A 22,023-nucleotide genomic window follows, 5' to 3' on the forward strand; every position below is an offset into this window, starting at 1 on the left:
AATGATATCTTAGTTGAAATCAAGAAAAAGAAATGGGCATGGGCAGGACACGTAATGAGGAGGGAAGATAACCGATGGTCATTAAGAGTTACGGAATGGCTTCCAAGGGAAGGAAAGCATTTTGTTGAGCAGATTGGGTGAGGGAGAAAACGCGAGTTAATGATATCTTAGTTGAAATCAAGAAAAAGAAATGGGCATGGGCAGGACACTTAATGAGGAGGGAAGATAACCGATGGTCATTAAGAGTTACGGAATGGCTTCCAAGGGAAGGAAAGCGTAGCAGAGGGCGGCAGAAAGTTAGGTGGGCGGATGAGATAAAGAACTTTGGAGGGACAACATGGCCACAATTAGTACATGACCGGGGTACGTGGAGAAGTATAGTAGAGGCCTTTGCACTGCAGTGGGCATAACCAGGCTGATGATGATGATGATGATGATGACTCGCTTCTCAAACAACGCAGCGTACGCCGTCCAATTTTGCGACTCCGGCTGTGCCGTTGGTGCACCACCATCTGAGAGCGTAGAAATCCCGGATCACCACGGCTTGGCGTCCTAGCGCCGTCAATCCTGAACAGCATCGCCTAGCTTCACCCAGAGCGCAGGCAGCCGCTGGACTGAATGGCCAACATCAGACGCAGCGCACACAACAAGCGAGGCTCTTCTCACAAAGGCAATGGCTTAAGATACCACGCCTTGTCTCACAGAAATGGCTCAGTCGGTATATGGGATGCCGACCGTGCAGGCAGACAACCCGTATGTCACTTCACACACCCACTTTCTTCTGCAGGTCACCAGAACTGGTTATACGACCACAGGCGCGTCATCACTTGATCCTGCAAGGTCGCGTACACCTTCTGTTGTCACCACATAGCGTAATCGTTAGCCCTCGCTCTCGCGACGAACAATCAGGCTGGCAACCAAACCGCAAGAGCGCCGGTCACCACGGTGCCAACAACAGGACGCGTGTGCCTTCTACAAATCCCCGCATGACATTCCGGCGACATCACTGCACCCAGACCGTACCACCTCACACGCCTGTACGAAACTAAACTTCAACGTTCTTGAGTGTTGTAAAGTATAAAAATTTACATGATAATGGCTTGCAAGAACGACTGTATGATTAAAATTAAACTATGGGGCTTCGCGTGCCGAAACCACCTTCTGATTACGTGACACGCCGTAGTGGAGGACTCCGGAAATTTCGACCACCTGAGGTTCTTAGACGTGCACCTAAATATAAGTACACGGGTGTTTTCGCATTTCGCGCCCAACGAAATGCGGCCACCGTGGCCGCGATTCCGTCCAGTGTTAGGAGATGGGCGACATCTTGAGCGAATACGGAGGCTTGCAGGCCTTTCACTTGCTTGGTCCAAACAAACGCACGTCACTACGAACAAGGTAAAATGAAACACACAAATGAAACACGTTGGTGTTCCAGAAGGGCGCCTTCTGCCGTTTAGCTCTTTATTCTAGTCTCCCCGAGATCAGTGCGAAAAGATAAGTGAACATAGGTGATTCAGAAATTCAGAAAACAGAAATGCACAGTGGTGCCGTTTGAAGAGACATCGCCTTGCAAATTTCCCAAACACAGTTTACGGTGTCCAACTGTTTGTCGTGCATCATCGCAGTTGGAACCTGCTCTGGCAAGGGCGTTGAGTCGTCTAGCATTGTCGCGTTCTCCGTGAACGACTACTTCCGCAGGGTCAACGCACGATCACACCACCATCCTATCGACGTGAGCTCCACCATTGAATGATTCACTCGACAAATATTTTGGAGTTTTCACAATGAGCTACGTTTCATTTTCAACGGTTCCGTGCTACCTCTTTAGCATGTAGTAAGGACGAATGCTCTCATTATTCCTACCCTCATCTGTTCGGCGTGTGTTTTGACGTGTATAACTGTCTCACTCTTTGCTTCTCGATGAGTGTTTGTCACTGTGAGGGCAGATAGAGAGTAGCAAGCGCGAATTCAGATCAAATTAGGCAGTCTACGCTTCGTGGCAACTGCCATATTGAAACCTAATCACGGTTAGGGCGGCTATTACAGTTAACGGTGGTAAACGCCGCAGCAATACGCGATTTACGAAGTACACGCGCAATGTTCCTAACGTGTCACGTTTCGCTGTAACATATCTGCCAAACCACAACAAAAATACCTTATCTCGCCAAAAATAGGACAGTTACGCACATAAGCATATCCCGCTGAGCAAAAAATATTGCCTGTGTCTGCCTCGTATCTTCAACAGTGCTTCTTTTTCCTCACGCATCACCTTCAGTTCCACGCATCAACTTGTATACTAACCCCATTAATGTGTATCTTCCAATTTAATTATTGAAGCTATTTATTTCCGTAGGCACGTCATTTAAAAGAATTTCGGTGCGTGAAGATTATTGTTTCCAACTTTCAAGCGAAGTGCCATTGACTTCCCCCTAAATTTCCACGTCAGTGGCGACACAGCCGTTTTTACAAAGAAAACGGAAGTACAAATTTGATTCTTGGACAACATTTGTTGATTTTCTCAAAGTGGGTGTGAGAGTATGATCGTGTTGGAAGTGGATGAGACGTAACTCGCCGTCTTCTTCCAATGTACTGCACTATGTTACCTAGTAAAAAATGTTTAACGCCAATGTAGTAAACATTCGTTACGTATACGTATTCACGTTTGCGTTTTGATTTTATCTGAAGGCATTGACCAAATATTTGAACAAATTAAATCAAGGTGTACTCAAGTGGGGTCTGCCACGAAGATTTTTTTAACTCTTGTTAACTTTTGATTTCAAAACTGTTAGATTTTCAAACACACCTTTAACGTGTGTTCAAGAAGCATCATTGGTGAAACTAATATTATCTAAGGATGGCGTTGATATGCTTCTTGGGAGAAATTTGTAAGTGGTACCTATCACTCTACTAAAATAAAGAAGTGATTTCTAGTTAAAAAGAAAACATATTTATTATGTACGCCGTAAAGTTTGTTAGAACAATATAGCTATTCAAGCCTATTCCAGCTGTATGCGGGCCGATGAAAGCATATTGCTCTATAACATACGGCCATTTGCACAGCTTCCCTTTAAAGAAAGCACTGGAGTCATCTCTCTAGCACAAAAAAGTATGCTTCGTAGATGTCGCTTGAGTGAGATGCCTGTATTTGCTGTTGCCTTTTACAGCGAAATTAGAACGCAAATGGTTTTTCGGTTTTTCATTCTGGTGCGGCTTTGTGAACGTGCGCGAAATGCTAATGGCAACAATGAGAAGTGCATTTATTATTTTTGCCACGGTACTTCTGACTAAAAACGTTAGTGGCTGTGAGTATTTGCCACATCATTTTTGCGTGAGATGGTACGCCATAACTACGCGTTTTGTGAAGATAGCCACAGGGGTCCTGACTATCTCTTCTCATCAAAGCGAAAGCCTCGAGTGGCTCGTTGCAATGGCTCATACCCAAAAAAAGCAGCGTCTGGTCCAGTGATACAAAAAGTATACTAGAGGCACAAAAACTGCCACCATCTGCAATGGTTCCTACATTGACCCATTAACGCCAAGCGCTCTTTTAAAAGTCAAGTGCCATTTTTATTTCTAATACTTAAAGACAAAACTCGCAGTGTTCCTTGGTACGCCAGTTTACTAAGAATGTTTCCCCGAAGACGCCCGCACTGTAGTTTTTTGTCAGCTACATTATGTGTTTGATCTATTAATCGCCAAACTTGGAAAAGTGATGAGCACAGCAGGTGCCGCTCTACATGCATTTTGCTATATATGCTCTACACTTATTTTCAAGCATAGCATACGCTTCTCGTAGCTAAAATTTTTAGGTAACTTTTAGAAAAGAAGGATGTATACGATGAACGCCTATGACAGTCCATATACATTACATATATATACCACCGCAAGAAAATGAATGGTGGTGTACTTTGTTAAGTACAATAGACTTATATGTATGCTAGATGGGTGTGCTTGATCTTGAAGCAAACACAATGTTTTTACCTGTGTTCCGTCAAAATATTTTTTTTGCAGGCCAAAGCAACTTTAGAGGCTGTAGCAGGAAAGAAATGTGTTTAGAATGCATCAATATTGCTATTATACCGCCTGGTTCCTTTCTTGCTGCTGACAAAGATAATGATGCTCTTGTCCTTTCAGTCAAATAAAATCGCGACCAGTGTTGCAGTAGATTTAAATAAATAGAACCCGTTTCGCTATCACATGAGAAATATTTAAAAATAAGAATGATTCATTCCTCCTTTACTACAATTTAGAAAACAAGTGGGAGGGAACTGAAAACAGCCAAGCCTATGTATATTACTATGCCAATCGAGAAGAGTTATGCAATAAAAGTAGGGCAACCCAGATTGGTGAACCAGACGTAGATCGCCCCCCTCTTGAAGTAATAGAAAATTCTAACAAAAATGACACCTAGCAATCATGCAACGAGATTTTAATGCAAGAACCGACTGTCATTGGATGAGATGTCACCAGTATCTTGAATGTTTCAATTACCCCTGAACCAAATGCTGAATGCATTAGTTATGAATGTCTGTATTCATCGACAATTATCGCAATTCGCTGCATCAAGAATATATTTGCGTTGCGCACAGCAACAGCACAGCACTTCCTTGTTAATTGATGAAGCCATGTTTGTAGAAAGTCGCAAATGACTGTCAAACATTCTTGCTCCCGTGGCTGGGGGCCCGACGAAGCAAGAGAGAGAGGGAGCCGGCGAAAGGACGAGGGGGGCACCACTGCACCACGACCCGGCCGGCACCTCTACCCAAGCTGATCCGTTCCACCGGCTTTTCGGCGAACCGCTTACTGAGTGCGAGACGCCAGCGCCCTCGACAGGGACGAAGGCGTCGGTGCGGCCAACAGAGAACGTGGACATTGTGTTTCTTCTCTTTCCTTTCTCCTTTCTTCGATCTATCTTTTGTAAATAAACCAGTCTCGAAACGGATCCCAACGAGTGAAGTTCTTTCCTTCGAGGCTCCAGCGTGCACGACCGATGCCATCCAGCTTAGTTAACGCGCAGCAAAAGTTAGCGGAGTCGCCCAAGAGCGACAGCAATTAGAGTCAGCCCAGCGGCGCAAGCATTCATTCACACTTTTTGGTGCCGAAACCCGGGAGTACTTCGCCTACTGACATCGAAAGCGCCATGGAAGGACTACAGAAGAAGCAAGCTGAACTGCGACAAGCAATCGAGAAAATCATCGCAGCGGCCAGCGACCTACTACATTCGCCAACCATCCAAGTCAGTGAGCTTGAGGAACACCTCGACCTTGTCCTTGAACATGCATATGAATTAAAATCTGTTAACGAGAGCATCGAAAAGAAGATAGATCTTGAAGAATTAGATGCAAAATTAGAAGCTTGCGCTGCATACACCGAGAAGATCTGCTCCCTCAAAACAAAGATCAAGAGAGCTCTCAGGAGTCAGACGGCCAACGAGAGCCGGTTGACAACTCGGTCAGTGACAGGCAACACGCCAGAGCAGGAAGCATACCACATTGGTTCCGTCCCGCCTGCGGCATTCGAAGATAGATCTTGAAGAATTAGATGCAAAATTAGGAGCTTGCGCTGCATACACCGAGAAGATCTGCTCCCTCAAAACAAAGATCAAGAGAGCTCTCAGGAGTCAGACAGCCAACGAGAGCCGGTTGACAACTCGGTCAGTGACAGGCAACACGCCAGAGCAGGAAGCATACCACATTGGTTCCGTCCCGCCTGCGGCATTCCAGCCACTATCAGCAACAACCAAATTACCGAAGTTGGAAAATGCAAAATTCAGCGGGCACCTGCGTTCGTGGCAGAAATTTTGGAATCAATTTGAATCAACAATTCACAAGAACAACACCCGGCCTGCAATAGCCAAGTTTCAATACTTAACAAGTTACTTAACTGGAAAGGCCGCCGCTGCCTTAGAGGGGTTGCCGATGAGAGATCGAAATTGTGATATCGTGGTGGAGACCTTTATGGAGAAATTTGGGAAGGAGGACGTCATAATTGAGGACCACATGTCGCGCTTGCTTGACGTCCGCCCAGTGCACAATCTGCAGGACATCGAAAGGCTGAGGACCCTCTACGAGAAAATCCGCTCCGGAGTCCGAAGTCTAGAGGCGCTGGGAGTATCTTCGAGCACCTACGGTGCGCTGCTTCTCACCGTTCTTCGTAAAAGCATCCCAAGCGAGCTTTGCTTGGAGTACTTCCGACGGAAGGTCGCCTCAACTGAAACCCCCATTGAAGAGCTTCTCGGTTTCCTCGATTTCATGAGGGAGGAGGCTGAGAGCAGAGAGAGAGCCCAGAGTGCATTACGCCATCTGTACCAGGACGCCGCTATCAGACAGAAAGCACCAATCAAAGAAGACGTTCGTCCTCAAAACCCATCGGCATCTCTTCTCGCCGTAACTGACGGCGAGGCGCAATGGTCATTTTGTAATGCAGAAGGACATCAACCAGCGAACTGTGTTGCCCCCGTACCCATAGACAAGAAGAAGGGAGTGATGTCAAGAGAGAGGCGCTGTTACAAGTGTGCGAAAAAGAAGCACCATGCCGCTGAGTGCAGAACTTCAAGGTGGCTAAAGTGGGCCAAATGCTCTGTACCACACGAAACTGGCCTCTGCGAGCTCAAAGACTGACACGCCCTCCTTCAATCGAAGATGCTGCACCAACAGAGACAACAGTGCAATCGTCGCTTCAGGTCGGACCAGCACTGGGAAAGACCCGTGTGCTTCTACACACTGCACGAGCGTATGCGGAAGGCCAGCACAAGATTGCTCTGGTGAGAATGCTGCTTGATGATGGCAGTCAGCGAACATTTATACGACTGGAGGTTTCCCGATGCCTCAGTCTTCGCGTTACAGGAGGGGAGAAGCTATTTACGCCTTCGGAAGCGAGAGACCGTCTGAGCAAAGAAGGTGTCATCGCGTGGAATGCTGGCTACGAAACTGGCGCAACGATACCAGAGTCCGCATCGAAGCATTAGAGGTGCCCTACATCTGCGGAGACGTCCTCCCACCACCTGACGACTGCACGGCCAGCATCGCTCATGAACAGGGCCTCCAGCTTGCTGACACCTTACCTGACGGCTACCATCCTGGTGTTGGAGTTGAGCTGCTGATCGGGGCCGATCGCTACGGGGATATAACAAGAGGAAATGTCAAGCGCCTCGGTGAGAACCTCGTGGCCATGGTTACTGCGTTTGGGTGGACGTTGCAGGGTACAGAGTCTACATCGTCCCTCGCAACCTTCCAAACGAGCACGGGAGTGATGCGGCTAGGTGTTACCACAGCACCCGACGAAATTTCTCGTGAACTGAGGTCATTCTACGAGCTGGAGCACATTGGGATCGTCGACGATGCACAGCTGACCGCCAAAGACGACAGCGTTCTTCGGGCCTTTGAAGAAACCGTCACCCAGAAGAACGGTACATACCAAGTAGCTCTCCCATGGAAAGAGAACGCATCAGACTTGGTAGACAACAAGAGCATAGCATCGCACAGACTTCACTCATTAACGGCGAAGCTGCTGCGACATGAAGAAACTATTATAGACTACGATCAGGCAATCACGAGCTACCTGCAAGCCGGTCACACCGAGGAAGTGAACGAACTGGCTAAGTCCCCGCTGGGGCCCATTTACTACATGCCACACCGAGGTGTTGTCCGGCAGGTAGCAAAACAACCAAGTTGAGAGTCATATTCGATGCCTCGTCCAAAGCGGCGGGAAAGCTATCACTGAACGACGTCCTGTTCGCAGGACCTAATCTAAATCCGAACCTAGCGGACATCCTGATTCGATTCCGAGTGCATAATGTCGCCATAATATCCAATATAGAAAAGGCTTTTTTTCAAATTGAGCTTGCAGAGTGTGAGCGCGACGCTGTCCGCTTTCTGTGGTATGAAAGAACACCAAGGCAGGGCGGCGCGCTCCCTGCAGTCAAAGAGTACCGTATGACAAGGGTGCCATTCGGCGCTACGTATAGCCCGTTCCTCCTCGCAGCTACCTTACGTCATCATCTCAAAACGGTACAGGAGAAATTTCCTCGCAACGCTAAGATGATCGGGGATGATCGGCCTCCTCGTCAGGTGTGGAAAATGTGTCGTGTTGTGGAAACCTTTCCTGGAAGAGACGGCCGCACACGCGCTTGCAAGATCCTTCTCCCGAACCAAAGGGAACTGCGACGACCCGTACAAGCCTTGAACCCACTCGAGCTCAGCAAGGTGCCAGCCTGTGCGAACAATGGTGGCCGGGAATGAGCCGGCGATCATTGCGGGGGATGTTGTTAAAAGTCGCAAATGACCGTCAAACATTTTTGCACCCGTAGTTGGGGACCCAACGATGCAAGAGAGAGGGAGCCGGCGAACGGACGAGGGGGGTCCCACTGCACCACGTCCCGACCGGCGCCTCTAACCAAGCTGATCCGTTCCACCGGCTTTTCGGCGAACCACCTACTGAGTTCGAGACGCCGGCGCCCTCGACAGGGACGAAGGCGTCGGTGCAGCCAACAGGGAACGTGGACATTGTGTTTCTTCTCTCTTTCCTTTTTCCTTTCTTCGATCTATCTTTTGTAAATAAACCAGTCTCGAAACGGATTCCAACGAGGGAAGTTCTTTCCTTCGAAGCTCCTGCGTGCACGGCCGACTCCGTCCAGCTTAGTTAACGCGCAGCAAAAGTTAGCGGAGTCGTCCAAGAGCGACAGCAATTCATTCACAATGTTACACACTTCATAAGTAAAAACAGCTCCATAACAAACATTATTTCCCACTAAAATGCCAATGTTGCTACCAGAAGGTTATGCGGGCTTGTGCAAAATTTCGTTTGACTCTTCGCTGCAAGCTTCTTTGTTTTGGGGGGGGGGGGGCGGAAGCTCCAAGATATAGCATCTACATTTTTGACGTACCTCAGCTTTTGCGTCTATAAAGGCCCAGCGTACTTTAAAAAGTACATTATCGTAGCGTTTCAAAAAATAAAGCGCCACTGACAAAACTTCCACAAAGTATATACAGTGTTAAAAGATCGCCTGGGATGAAAAACCGACATAATATACCGGGTAGATTTTCCTTGGACCTTAATATATGATATGTAAGAAAAATTATATTCAGGCCCTTCAGGTCGCGCTATTTGCTAGACCGAAGTGGGCCGCTCCCACGTCGGGATCAAAAGGCTTAGCCTCTCAGCCGTATCGCGGGCAAGATAGACTACCCACGTCCGTTCTTCTAGTTCGGGACTACGTAGAGCCGCCTCCCAATGCTAGGCCTTAATGGGTTAAAAAAGTAACACTCTGGAATGGCTGATACCCCCGTAATCAAAGAAAGCTTCAATAGTTGAATATGAATGCAGGCACGAAAGAAAAAGAAAGAACGAAGCAAGCAAGAAAGAAAATATTGCTACGGAACAATATGTGCGAGCACGAAAAGGCGAGCAGTGTGAAGACGACGACGACGATTAGAAGTTAGCGCGGGCTGTTGCCTCTTGGCCAAGCGCAGCGTATTTTCTTGTAAATATACTTGTACATAGCTTTTCGTCTGCGTCTTCCTACGTAACATATCTGGTGGAGGTGTACGTTCCCTGTACCTCGTCACGGAGCTTCGCAGTGGACGGTACGTCGAGCCTTCCTTCATGGCTCCCGGCGACGACAACCCGACTCCGCCGGCTCGGACACCTGCTGCCACTTCGACGACCTACATCACTCTCCCCGCTCCCCGTGATCCTGGCGTATTCTCGGGCAAAGATGGGGAAGACGTCGATGACTGGATCAGCCTGTATGAACACGTCAGCCGCAATAACCGGTGGGACCCTACTATTATGCTCGCCAACGTAGTCTTTTACCTCGGTGGCACACCTCGAGTTCGGTATCGCACGCACGAAGATGAGCTCACCACTTGGGATTCACTTAAGACACAGCTTCGAGACTTGTTCGGCAACCCCTACGGTCACCAACTTGCCGCGCAGAAGGCGCTTTCCGGCCGTGTGCAGACGTCAACAGAGCCATATGTCACGTACATTCAGGACGTCTTGGCTCTGTGCCTCAAAGTTGACACCCACATGACTGAGTCAGACAAGGTTGCCCACATCCTCAAAGGCATTGCCGATGACGCCTTCAACTTGCTCGTTTGCAACAACGTAGCGACGGTGGATGCTGTTATAAAAGAGTGCCGCCGCCTGGAACTCGCTAAAGGCCGACGTATTGACCAGCAGTTTGCCCGTCTGCCAACAAACCAACGACATATTCCTGTGCCGACACTCCTCGTCCCAACAACACTGCCGATGTTACCAGGATCGTCCGGCGTGAGATCGAGGCCGCCTATCCGGCTGCTTTCGACTCCAGTCCCACCAACACATCTGCAGTCACGGTCTCACTAATCCAGGCAGTTGTCCGCCAAGAGTTCGAAAACATGGGTCTTCACACCATCCGCTCGGCCCATCGTCCTGATAGCCGCCCGGCTTCTTCGATTCCGCTCCGTCCCGCATCTTCTTACCCACCACGTTTCTGCAACCCATCTGAATGGCGCCCTGCTGACGACAAGCCCATTTGTTTCCACTGCCATCGAGTCGGGCACATTTCTCGCCACCGTCGCAGTCGCTGGAGTTCCCCGACCCGGTCTACTTATACTGCCTACTCTCGCCCCCCAGGTGGCCCTTCTCGTCCCTATGCCGCACGCTCCGATAACGCCGCCGCTGATTCTCCTGCACCGAACCGCTCCTATTCTCGTTCGCCTTCGCCCCAACGACGACAATCTCGCTCTCCCCAGCCCCGTCGCTCCTATTCGCCGACTCCCTTCTGACGCCGCTCCCAGCCGAAAAACAAGAAGATGCAGCGCCTCGAGGTGACGCTGCATTGCTCCCTACGCCGCCAAATCCTCTACTGACGTTGCCCACTCATCTGAACCTTCTTGACGTGCAAGTCGACGGTGTTTCTGTGTCTGCAATCATAGACACTGGGGCGCATTTGTCCGTAATGAGCGCTGACTTTCGTAACCGGCTCAATATCAACATCTCAACATCAATATCAACATCGTTACAATATCAACATCTGCAATGGCACATACCACCTAACCAAGCAAAGATGCAAAGGCTGAATATGAAAGAAAAAACGAAAAAAAAGAAAGCACCAATGAAAGAACGACGAAAGAGAACAAAAAGAAAAGGAAATAAATTTCAGAATATCCATTAGGTTCTCTCACGTGTAGTTGAGGAGATCGACCTACAAAACAGTACGTTTACTTCACACTGCAGCTTGTTATGTCTCCCAAGAAGTCTGACCCCTCTGATGGGATAACTTAATGCATTAGCACATGTGTAGCAGGCTTTCGCTGTCATGTGTTAGAGGAGTGTAACATGCTGCCGATGTGTCGCTCTCAATATTCGGATATAAGATAGCTTGGAGCGAACATATAAGATAGCGGATACAAGATAGCGGAGGAGGAGTGAAGAGAGCAAGCCTCGCGCCATGCGTGAGAGATGGCGCCAGGAGCGCGTGCAACTAGACTAGCGCGCTGGACCCGGCTACGGAGCTGGTTACGGCGTGGGACGACGGCGATGCGACACGCAGGAACGGGGGCCAAAGATCTGCTCTCTAAAGCAGGACGTTCTCCATAACGCTAGTAAACTGAGGCGTTCGGCTACCATTGTGTCGGAACATATTTCTTAGCTAGTACGTCAGAAATGGAAAATACAGAGGGATTACACGAAATCTCTTTAAAAGGACGGTGAAGAGACGATACTGAAGTATAATACACCGACATTAAATCGTAAAAGCACAATTATGACGCAGAAAAACAGCAAGTTGTTCCACTGCAATAGCCTCGTCTGTCTAGAAGCGTGAGCTTTCCTTCCTAGTAATTAAGTGTAAAAATATCAAAAACGAGGTCGCTTAATTTTGCAAATTTTTGCAGATGGCTAAGCCGTCTGTTGTACTTGAAACGAAATTATGGCTGAGTGATGAGATGCCAGATAACGAGGTGTTTCCAGTATGCTATACGCCTTACCGTAAAGGTAGTAATGCTCACTATGGCGGTGTACGTATTTTAGTGAAAGTGAAAGTGTAGCTGCTAAGCTTGATGTTGACGCCGAGATATGTCAGACTGTCTGGTGTTTGCTCGAACTGGAAAACGAGTTGCTATATTGACTGTATGTAGCTGTCATCGTGCACCTGATTTTCCCGTCGGTGTGATGCCACAGCTAGCAAGTACCATTGATACGATGCAATCGGACTTCTTGATTATCGGAAGGGATTGATTATCGGATATATATATATATATATTTATTTATATATATATATATATATATATATATATATATATATATATATATATATATATATATATATATATATATATATATATATATATATATATAAGTCTAATGTTGGAAAAGAGCGTCAACTAGTCGCTGGATCATTAGTTGGCAGTTTTTGAAACTCTTATGGAATAAGAGAGCATTGACGGATTGTGGATTCTTCAGAAAATACAAAATGACTAAGTTGCGACATGCATTTGTTCCACCTTGGCAGCTAACGGCAAGGACAACCAAAAGTAAGCAGTGGTTTACAAAAGAAACGCGCAGACTTACAGAAAAACGGCTCAAGAACCATCGTGATTTTTGCGTTAATCCGACCGACGTTAATAAGAGATGAGCAAGAAAGCTAGCACAAGAAGTTTAACATGTACCCGAAAAGCAAGAAATGGTTACACAGGTTTTTCGCAATCCTGTCTCACAGATAAACCACAAGAGTTAGAAACACGTTGAAGGAAACGGTAAAGAAAGCGTGTCTATCCGATCGCTTGTTTTAGGTAATGACGTATTTCATAACGGCATCCATGAAGCCGAGTGTCTTAACCGGTATTTCAGTTGCTTTTACGCCATTGATAGCACCGGAGACGCTCGCACTCATTGGACCAGATAGGACCTAACAGCACCGAAAATATTAGTATCAGCACGCGGCGCTTTGAGGTGTTCTTGCAAAGGTGAGATAACTCACTACCTACTCACTCACTGCCTAACTCACTACCTGATAGCTCACTACCTGATAACTCACAATTATGATGCGGTCCTGACGGTTTCACCAGTGCGCTTCTGAAGCTTCGCTCACCAACACTGGCACAGTACTTAAAAGTATTTTGGATAATCAATTTTTGATGCAACCCTTCCCTCTGACCGGAAAGAATCAACGATAGTTCCAATTCATAAATCTTGCCCACGGAGCTGTGGTTCTGATTACCCACCAATATCTTTCACTTGTGTAGCATGCGAAAGTCTTCAACATGTATTACATACCAGTATAATTAAACAAATGACTAGGCATTCATTATTCACGCCACAGCAACATGGGTTTTGCAAGCAATTCTCGTGCACTACACCCTTGTCCGAATTATCTCATCATGTAGCATGCGCTATAGTGAAAATAAAAACGATACATTATATTTTTTTTTTTATTTCAAGAAGGCGTTTGACACTTTACCACGCTGCTTACTTCTTAAAAAAATGACCGCGCATGGCATTAATTCTCAATTCACTTGATGGGTCGCCGATTACTTGACATTGTTCCAGCAGTGCATTATTGCTAATGGTGGTATTTCCTATTCAGCGCCGGTAACGTCGGGCCTCTATTCCTAATATGCATAAATTACATACCTAAACGTGCATAATCTGACATATGGCTATTTGAGGACGATTGCGTTTTGTACAGGCAAGTTTTTGCACAGGACACACTTTTTGTTCAAAGTGACTTGGCTAAAATTAGCGAGTTCTACTTCCGTCCTAACATACCGTTGAACCTAAACAAGGTAATTTACTTGCAATACACTCGTAAAATGCTACACACTCAAACTTCATGCACGATTAACAATGCCAATATACCTAGGGTCACCGAATACAAATATTTAGAAGTTTATTTTACGCCTAATTTAAATCGGCAGCGATGTGTTCACGATATAACAGGAAGGAAGGGCAAACACGAGGGTTTCTTTGCCGGAATGCCAAGGAGTTTAGTAACATCGATTAAAGGATTGCTTTATGATTTTAAAATATTGCGTTATGATAGAAACTTCAGTGATACGTGCATACGTTCATGGTAGAATTATTGCCATGGGACACACTATTGTCAACGATGCAAGGTTCGAATAAACTTTTTCCACTACACTTATCAAGCAAAAGTTTATATTGGCAGGCATATTTACATAAAGAAACCTAACTATCATTCCGATAAAGTAGACCACGAGTACAAGGTATCGCATGTCACGTGCAGAATATAATTATTCCGCACGTCTTTCTTTTCTGAAATCAGAGCGTGAAAGAAATCCAAAACTTTTTGGAACCTGGCAAATAATTCTTTCTGAATTTGAGTCATTCAGCATTCGGGGTTTTCCCTGTGGTCCCTACTGGCGCTTTCTTGTGATTAATTTGTGTTTATACCTGATGGTATACTGTAAGCTTTTTCTGAGTATTAATTTACATTTCCCGATTATATTAGTGAGTTCCTCAACGTTTACTCCACCATACATTTTCACTAAAACACTAGAGCATGTTCCCCTGTCTTGATCGATTATGAAGATGTTCTTTGCCGCTCTTATATGTACACTTCTTTTGCTACTCGTGCTTGCTACCCCTCTTATATGCATAGCAATTTTTTTCTCCCTCGCCCTTGATGTAATGCCATGAGGCGCTTTGGGTATAACGTAAACAAAAATTAATAAAATGGTAGGCAAGTCCGAGAAGCAGAACGGCCACCCAGGAGGTTCTTCGCACCGCTAACAAGGATCATCAGCTTCAGTAGCCGAAGAGTCACGCGGGCTGGACGACGCAGCATTGAAAGAGGGTTGTCGGGACCAGAAGACGTGTATCTGGAGCCCTGAGAATTCTCGATAATATATACGTTTATTTTAATGTTTCCCCTTGAACGCTTTCTTTTTTGGATTATCGATAATTAGAAAGTCGTCTCTGTAGCTCTGAGAACCCCTCTAACCGTTTGTAAAAGCTGACAATGTTTCATAAAACAATATACAGTACCATTTATAAAAAACTACATGTCACACGGAACAAATCACGACTGACAATAGAAACAAATTGCTGCTAAATAATTCATATATTAAGGGTAACTTGAAAAATGCACTGAAGTTTTTTTTTATTTTCTGATAACAATGTTTCAAAATGGTAGCTATATAGCAATGTTACAACAGCTATGAAACATTGCATGATATTTCGTGGACCTCTCCTGCCAAAATTAAACAAACCGGGAAGGGCAGTGTAAATTCTTATGGGTAGCGTTTTCTGAAGCTATCTGTATTTTCTTGTATGAAAATCTTTGCTTGGCGTAGGCTAAACTGTAGAAATCCGAAGAATAGTTCATGCGATTATGTAGAGCGCCGAGTGTGGAACAGGGTGTCTTAATGAAATCAATACACTAAAAAAAAATTGGAGGACGCTTAAGAGGAAGCTTTAGCTCGGGCCCAACTCCGACGCCGCCTATTAAAATGCATGTAAAACCAAAAACGCTTTTCTGAGGTAACTTCTGGATCGATTTTAATGAAATTTGTTGCATTTGAGAGAGAAAGTTAAGTTTTAGTGACTGTTGGAAGCAGAATTTCGATTTAGGCCCTGCATATTCTTAAAAGGATTTTCAAAAATTCCTAGGTTTGAAGAAAGTAGAAGCACGAAGTTTACGAATTACTAGCTCTGCATCAAGAACCGGTATCGTGGTTCTGTAAATGGCATCCGTTATATCGTTGAAAGCAGACAAATTCGTTATGTCGATTTATATTTTACATGAAATTGTTACGTTGTTTACAAGGGTAATACAAAAAGCTGCATTTCCGTATTACTAAACTTTTAAATATTTCTCTGTAACATATCAATTTTGTCAGCTTTAGATGTACTGTTAGATGCAATTCACAGAACTGTAGTATCAGTTTTCGTTGCTGAGTTAGAGTTGCAAACTTGATATCTGAAAATTTATTATTTTTGTGAATTGTTAGTAACCTATTGACGACCAAAATTATAAATGTCAAACAAACAGTCACTAGATTTTACCTTTTTCTTTTAAATGCCACAAACCTCGTCAAATTTGGTGCAGTGGTTGCTGAGAAAAACAAATTCTCCTGTTACATTCATTTGGATAGGAGCGCCGGAGCTAAAGTTTCCTCTTAAGCTTCCCTTTAAGAATGGTACGCGAGAGCATTCAAAGATCCCTGACGGCTTCTCACGCTTCCCGGCAATTGCAGCTTATGTGACCTAACGTTTACCGGGAAACGCTCGCGGCGAACGCTATACACGAAGGCAGGCTTTCTGTTAGGAACGCGGCCTTTTACGTGGGCCACGATGCGGCGGAGACGAGCGCCGTCTGGAAGTTTTTCTAGAAAACGGGTGCTCCGTTCCGTGGACTCCGAGATATTCACGCGCAGGCGCACGCAAATGCCGCACGCCGCGACCGGTCTATGTATTGCAGAAACCCTGGGAAAGGGGTTTGAGCTTTCGCGTAACAGAATTATGTTTTCTCGTATGTTCAAATTACAACCCGACCCCAGCATGTCTGTAGATTGTGTGTAAGTCGTACATAAGGATTGTGCTATGTATTTTAGCTTGAGAAATACAATTAGCTCAGTAACTTCCTTCCGCCACTGCAAGGCCAGGGAATGGGTGTTTCGAAAATCTTTCTGCCACCACGACATCCGACGCTTCAAGCGGCTCGCTTCAAGCGGCAGTATTGCCGTCAGCGTGTGGAGCGACATGACCAAACAGGGACTCGGACCGCTCGTCAGAATGGAAGGAAAATTGACGGCCAAAGAGTACGAGGAAGTCACTGAGAAAGGTGCCCTTCCTCATGCAGAAAACGGTGATTCGCAGCCGCTTGACTTCCTGGTGCAGCACAACAACTGCTCTGTGTACATCACATGGAAGTATTTATTACTTCCGCAGCATCACTAAGCGGAATTTCTGAGCTGGCCACTGCAGTCTCACGACTTGAACCCCATCTACAACGTTTAGGGGACCATGAAGACAGCCCTAGCACGTCAATGCCTCCACGGAGTTTTCACGGACAGTCCTTGGAACACCATTATTACCGAATAGGAGCACTTGAGACAATACACGTGAATCTGTGAATCATTGTGCACATCCCTCCTTTCTAGAATGACGACATTACGGGAAGCAAATGGCGACGTGACCGGATGTTTAGAGACCTACATGGATCAGGCTATTGTTTTTGTAAAAACCGGGAAGTCAACGGGCGTTCTTAGAGCATATTGTCACGTGGTGGTGACGTTGAAGAACACAGTAGCAACACTGTGAAGGACAAAACTAAATTTTATTGGGCGAACCTGTGCCCACAAAACAGGCTACACTTATTGCACAACGATAGCGGCGAACACAGTCGGCGATCGTCGAAAATCTGATCAGCGGGCCAAGCGCGTCGGCTTTTATACAGCAATCGTCAAATGTTCCAGACTAATTGTTGAGACATGCGTGCTTTCCACAAAGTTCTACACACTGATCTCCACTAGGGGGCTCTGGATGGCGCATCGCCGCTTTCGGGGCCGCGCGCTCACACGGCAACCGGAGGTGACCGAAAGTGTGCGTGCTTGTCCCGGAAGTCGGCGTCTGCTGTGGTTTTCAACGGCGGAGTTGGCATTTTTGCTTGCGCTTTGTTGCAATTAGAACTGCACAGTTCAAATTGGCTATTGGAAGAACACGTAGTGAATGTTTAAAGGTGTAAAATATAACGTTTTCTGCTTGTATATCGTAGCAGTGCTCCCTAGAAATAGTAGCAGCAGCTCGAACGAAATATGAATAACACGATCTGGCGGGCTTGTTGGACCCAGTGGTTGGACCGTCCTGTCCACCTTCTGTCCTTTTTCCTAACCGTGCTCGCGCTGCTGAAATCGTGTTGATAGTTCAGCGCTCTGTCCTGTCCGCCTCCTGTCTTTTTTCCTAACCGTGTTCGCGCTGCTGAAATCGTATGGATTCCCACCAACTAGCCTGCCAGATCGTGTTATTCAATCGTATGAAATCGTATGAAATCGTATGTCAGCGCTCTGTCCTGTGCGCCTTCTTTTTCCTAACCGTGTTCGCGCTGCTGAAACAGTATGGAACGAAATATGGGCGGTCCTGTCGCTAAGCGGCTGATTAAGGCAGCCAGTTCAACAGAATTTACTTTCAGTCGGAACTAGTTGGTCGATTGTAAACGGAAATTCATCGCTTTTGCAGCGCGTTTAAGATAAAAATAACCTCAAACTTGCTCTGATGCTTGTTTCTAGGCGGTAACTTAGTACTAAATGGCATTTCAAAATGGGACAAGAGACCTACGCTTGAGCTAGCACAGCCAGGCATTATTGCTGTATTCAGAGTACACAGCACACATGCAGTATTTACCTTTCTTTTAAGGGTGGAGGGGTCTTCCAGAGAAGTCTGGTTGAAATGTTGGATAGCAGACTGAGGCTCCTCCCTCAAATCATTTGTGTGTTGTTCAACTTCCCAACCTCTATGTGCACTGTTAGCTCTTTTGGAGGCTTCATAACTTAAACCAACCTGCCATAGTGCCGTATCAAGATTTTAATATGCGTTGCACAGCAGGTGGTCAAACACTTTCTGCAGCCCTTAGCTACAACATGCTGTGCTGTTGGATCCACCTTGGAAATGGTAACCTGTAACGAGCTCCATAACCTGATGGGTAATGGCTGCAGCCTATGAACGTATGTTATGGTTTTCTAGGGACCAACAACTATCTACAAATGGTCATCTCTTTACCAGTCATCATTCAGGTCTTGAAAAAGAACTAGAAGAAAACATCAACGCACTTAACTTACATGTGTTTGAGGCCTTGACTAGGAACTAAATAAGTACACAAATAAAACATGGTTTATTTCACTCGAAAATTGGCAGTTTTCTCACATCACATATTACATTACCTTATTGGTGGTTGAAAAGTACCAAATTCGTCAAGCGCTTGCGGATGTTTGGGCCGTTGATCTTTGCTGTTGCTTGCTTTGCAGCGTGGTGCATTCTAAACTTGATGTAGCATCCAATGACACATTTAACCAGACGCACAAAATGATTTGAGTCAGCAGCTGACTCAAACATGTGCTCGTGCAGTTCTGGATACAGCTGGCCGAGCCGAGTTGCCGAGAGCTCACCCATGACCTTGGCTGTCAAGGCGCTATCCACAATTTGTCTCTTTGAAAGGCTACCGCCATTAACTTTTTCCTGCAGACGAATGACCTTCTCGGTCGTCTCGCAGATATACGAGGTGGATAATACAACGAATACAACGGCACAGCTTTATTCTAGTTTGATATGTTTTAGGCAACATCAACTCAGAATCGTCCTACCTTCTGCAGATGTTTTGGGAAAGAAAACAGCGTGGGAACTGCGTCACGTAGAAGACATATCCTTGCGCCCGTTCGATCAAAGCAACCCTCCTCGAAGTGGTCACTGCAGAGTCTGCTGCCAGGAGATGGTGTCCATTTGTCCCTCTTTAGGTTCACGACCCACCGCTGATACAGCTGAGGGTCTGAACGTGGAAACCTGCATAAGACGAGAAACACAACCTCTATACATGACAAGCGGTCGCGTTTTCGCCGTGTGTCGCATAAAGTCAACATGAATGCGTAATACTTACGCGTGAAATGTCTTCCCAGATGTCTTCTCCGGCCTGCTTGTGCAGTTTATAGCGCAGCAAGCAGGCATTTTCTCGAACAAAAAAGAACAAATACCGGCGAAACGGCGCAACGGCAGCTACTACCATGTAAACACGGCGGCCATTTGCCAGACTTCCGGGACATGACCTAGAACTTCCGGTAGCCGTGCGAAGGCACGCTCAAAGCGCCATCCAGAACCCTAGTGGAGATCAGTGGTTCTACACCATTCGCGTCACGCGATGAAATCTGATAACACAAGGTTCGGCGACAACAGACAGCCGGATAGAAGCATCGATCACTTTCCGGAATCTTCGGATGCATGCAGGCGCGTCCCGCGCTGTGCGATAACATTTGTTGGGCGGCGAAACGTGGTCGCCCGATAAAGATAAGTACACGTGTCATTACCCCCCTCTTAAAGAGCATCGACCCGATGCTGCATACAAACGAAAGTTATAAAGAAAACACCCGTAGCAAAGAAAATAACAAAATAAGGAAGTTCGTCAGCGTGCGTAAAAGGGTTTGAGACGCACCACGTGGACCACTTCAGATCGTGCGCGGCGCCGCTGTGAATGCGAAATTCCGTCTGGCACGACCTCATAGTCCAGTGCGCCAATACGTCGAATGACCTTGTAGGGTCCGAAATAGCGGCGCAATAGTTTCTCACTCAGTCCTCGTCGGCGTGTCGGGGTCAAAACCCAAACACGGTCGCCGGGCTGGTACTCGACGAAGCGTCGTCGGAGGTTGTAGTGTCGGCTGTCGGTCCTATGTTGGTTCTTGATCCGTAGGCGGGCGAGCTGTCGGGCTTCTTCGGCGCGCTGGAGATAGCTAGCGACGTCAACATTCTCTTCGTCAGTGACGTGGAGCAGCATGGCGTCGAGCGTCGTCGTCGGGTTCCTGCCGTAAACCAGCTTAAACGGCGTGATCTGTGTTGTTTCTTGCACTGCCGTGTTGTAAGCGAAGGTTACATACGGCAGCACTGCGTCCCACGCCTTGTGCTCGACGTCGACGTATATTGCTAGCATGTCGGCGAGGGTCTTGTTCAGGCGTTCCGTGAGACCATTCGTCTGCGGATGGTAGGCAGTTGTCCTCCTGTGGCTTGTCTGGCTGTACTGCAGAATGGCTTGGACGAGCTCTGCTGTAAAAGCCATACCTCTGTCGGTGATGAGGACTTCTGGGGCACCATGTCGCAGCAGGATGTTCTCGACGAAAAATTTCGCCACTTCGGCTGCGCTGCCTTTCGGTAGAGCTTTAGTTTCAGCAAAGCCGGTGAGATAGTCCGTCGCCACGACGACCCACTTATTCCCGGATGTTGAAATCGGAAACGGCCCCAACAAATCCATCCCAATCTGCTGGAATGGTCGGCGAGGAGGTTCGATCGGCTGTAGTAATCTTGCTGGCCTTGTCGGTGGTGTATTGCGTCGCTGACACTCTCGGCATGTCTTGACGTAATGGGCGACGTCGGCGGTCAGACGCGGCCAGTAATACATTTCCTCTATTCTCGACAGCGTCCGGGAGAATCCGAGGTGCCCAGCGGTTGGATCGTCGTGTAGGGCGTGCAGTATTTCTGGACGCAGCGCTGACGGTACAACAAGAAGGTAGCTGGCGCGGACTGGTGAGAAGTTCTTCCCGAGCAGGTTGTTTTGTAGCGTGAACGAAGACAATCCACGCTTAAATGCCTTAGGGACAATGTCAGTGTGCCCTTCCAAATACTCGACGAGGCCTTTTAGCTCAGGGTCCCCTCGTTGCTGTTCGGCGAAGTCTTCCGCGCTTATTATTCCAAGGAAGGCGTCGTCATCCTCGTCATCTTGCGGCGGCGGGTCAATGGGGGCGCGTGATAGGCAATCAGCATCTGAGTGTTTTCGTCCAGACTTGTATGTTACAGTGATGTCGTATTCTTGTAGGCTGAGGCTCCACCGTGCCAGCCGTCCTGAAGGGTCCTTTAAGTTAGCTAGCCAACACAACGCGTGATGGTCGCTGAGCACTTTGAATGGCCTGCCATATAGGTAAGGGCGAAATTTCGCTGTAGCCCAAATGATGGCGAGGCATTCCTTTTCGGTTGTAGAATAATTGCCTTCCGCTTTTCACAACGACCGGCTAGCGTAAACTATCACGTGTTCATGTCCATCTTTTCTCTGGACTAGGACGGCACCGAGGCCTAGGCTACTGGCGTCAGTGTGGATTTCGGTATCGGCGTGCTCGTCGAAGTGCGCAAGTACGGGCGGCGACTGCATGCGTCGTTTTACTTGTTGAAATGCGTCGGCCTGCGGCGTTTCCCACTTGAACACGACGTCACATTTAGTTAGCTGTGTCATCGGCTCAGCGATGCGTGAAAAGTCTGACAAATCGCCTGTAGTAGGCACACATGCCAAGAAATCTACGCACTGCCTTCTTGTCGGTGGGCTGCGGG

General features: G+C 46.9%; 1 long non-coding RNA gene across 1 annotated transcript in view; it reads left to right on the top strand.

Moving 5' to 3' along the window:
* Nucleotides 1–3,091: 3,091 nt before the first annotated feature.
* The window catches only part of LOC140212915 (uncharacterized), a 29,238-nt gene continuing 10,306 nt past the window's right edge, over nucleotides 3,092–22,023 (top strand). Inside the window, exon 1 of the long non-coding RNA XR_011889887.1 lies at nucleotides 3,092–3,305. This is a non-coding gene — a long non-coding RNA (uncharacterized lncRNA). The remainder of the gene's footprint in view (nucleotides 3,306–22,023) is intronic.

This window comes from Dermacentor andersoni, chromosome 8 (genome assembly GCF_023375885.2).
Source record: "Dermacentor andersoni chromosome 8, qqDerAnde1_hic_scaffold, whole genome shotgun sequence".
NCBI lineage: Eukaryota > Metazoa > Arthropoda > Arachnida > Ixodida > Ixodidae > Dermacentor > Dermacentor andersoni.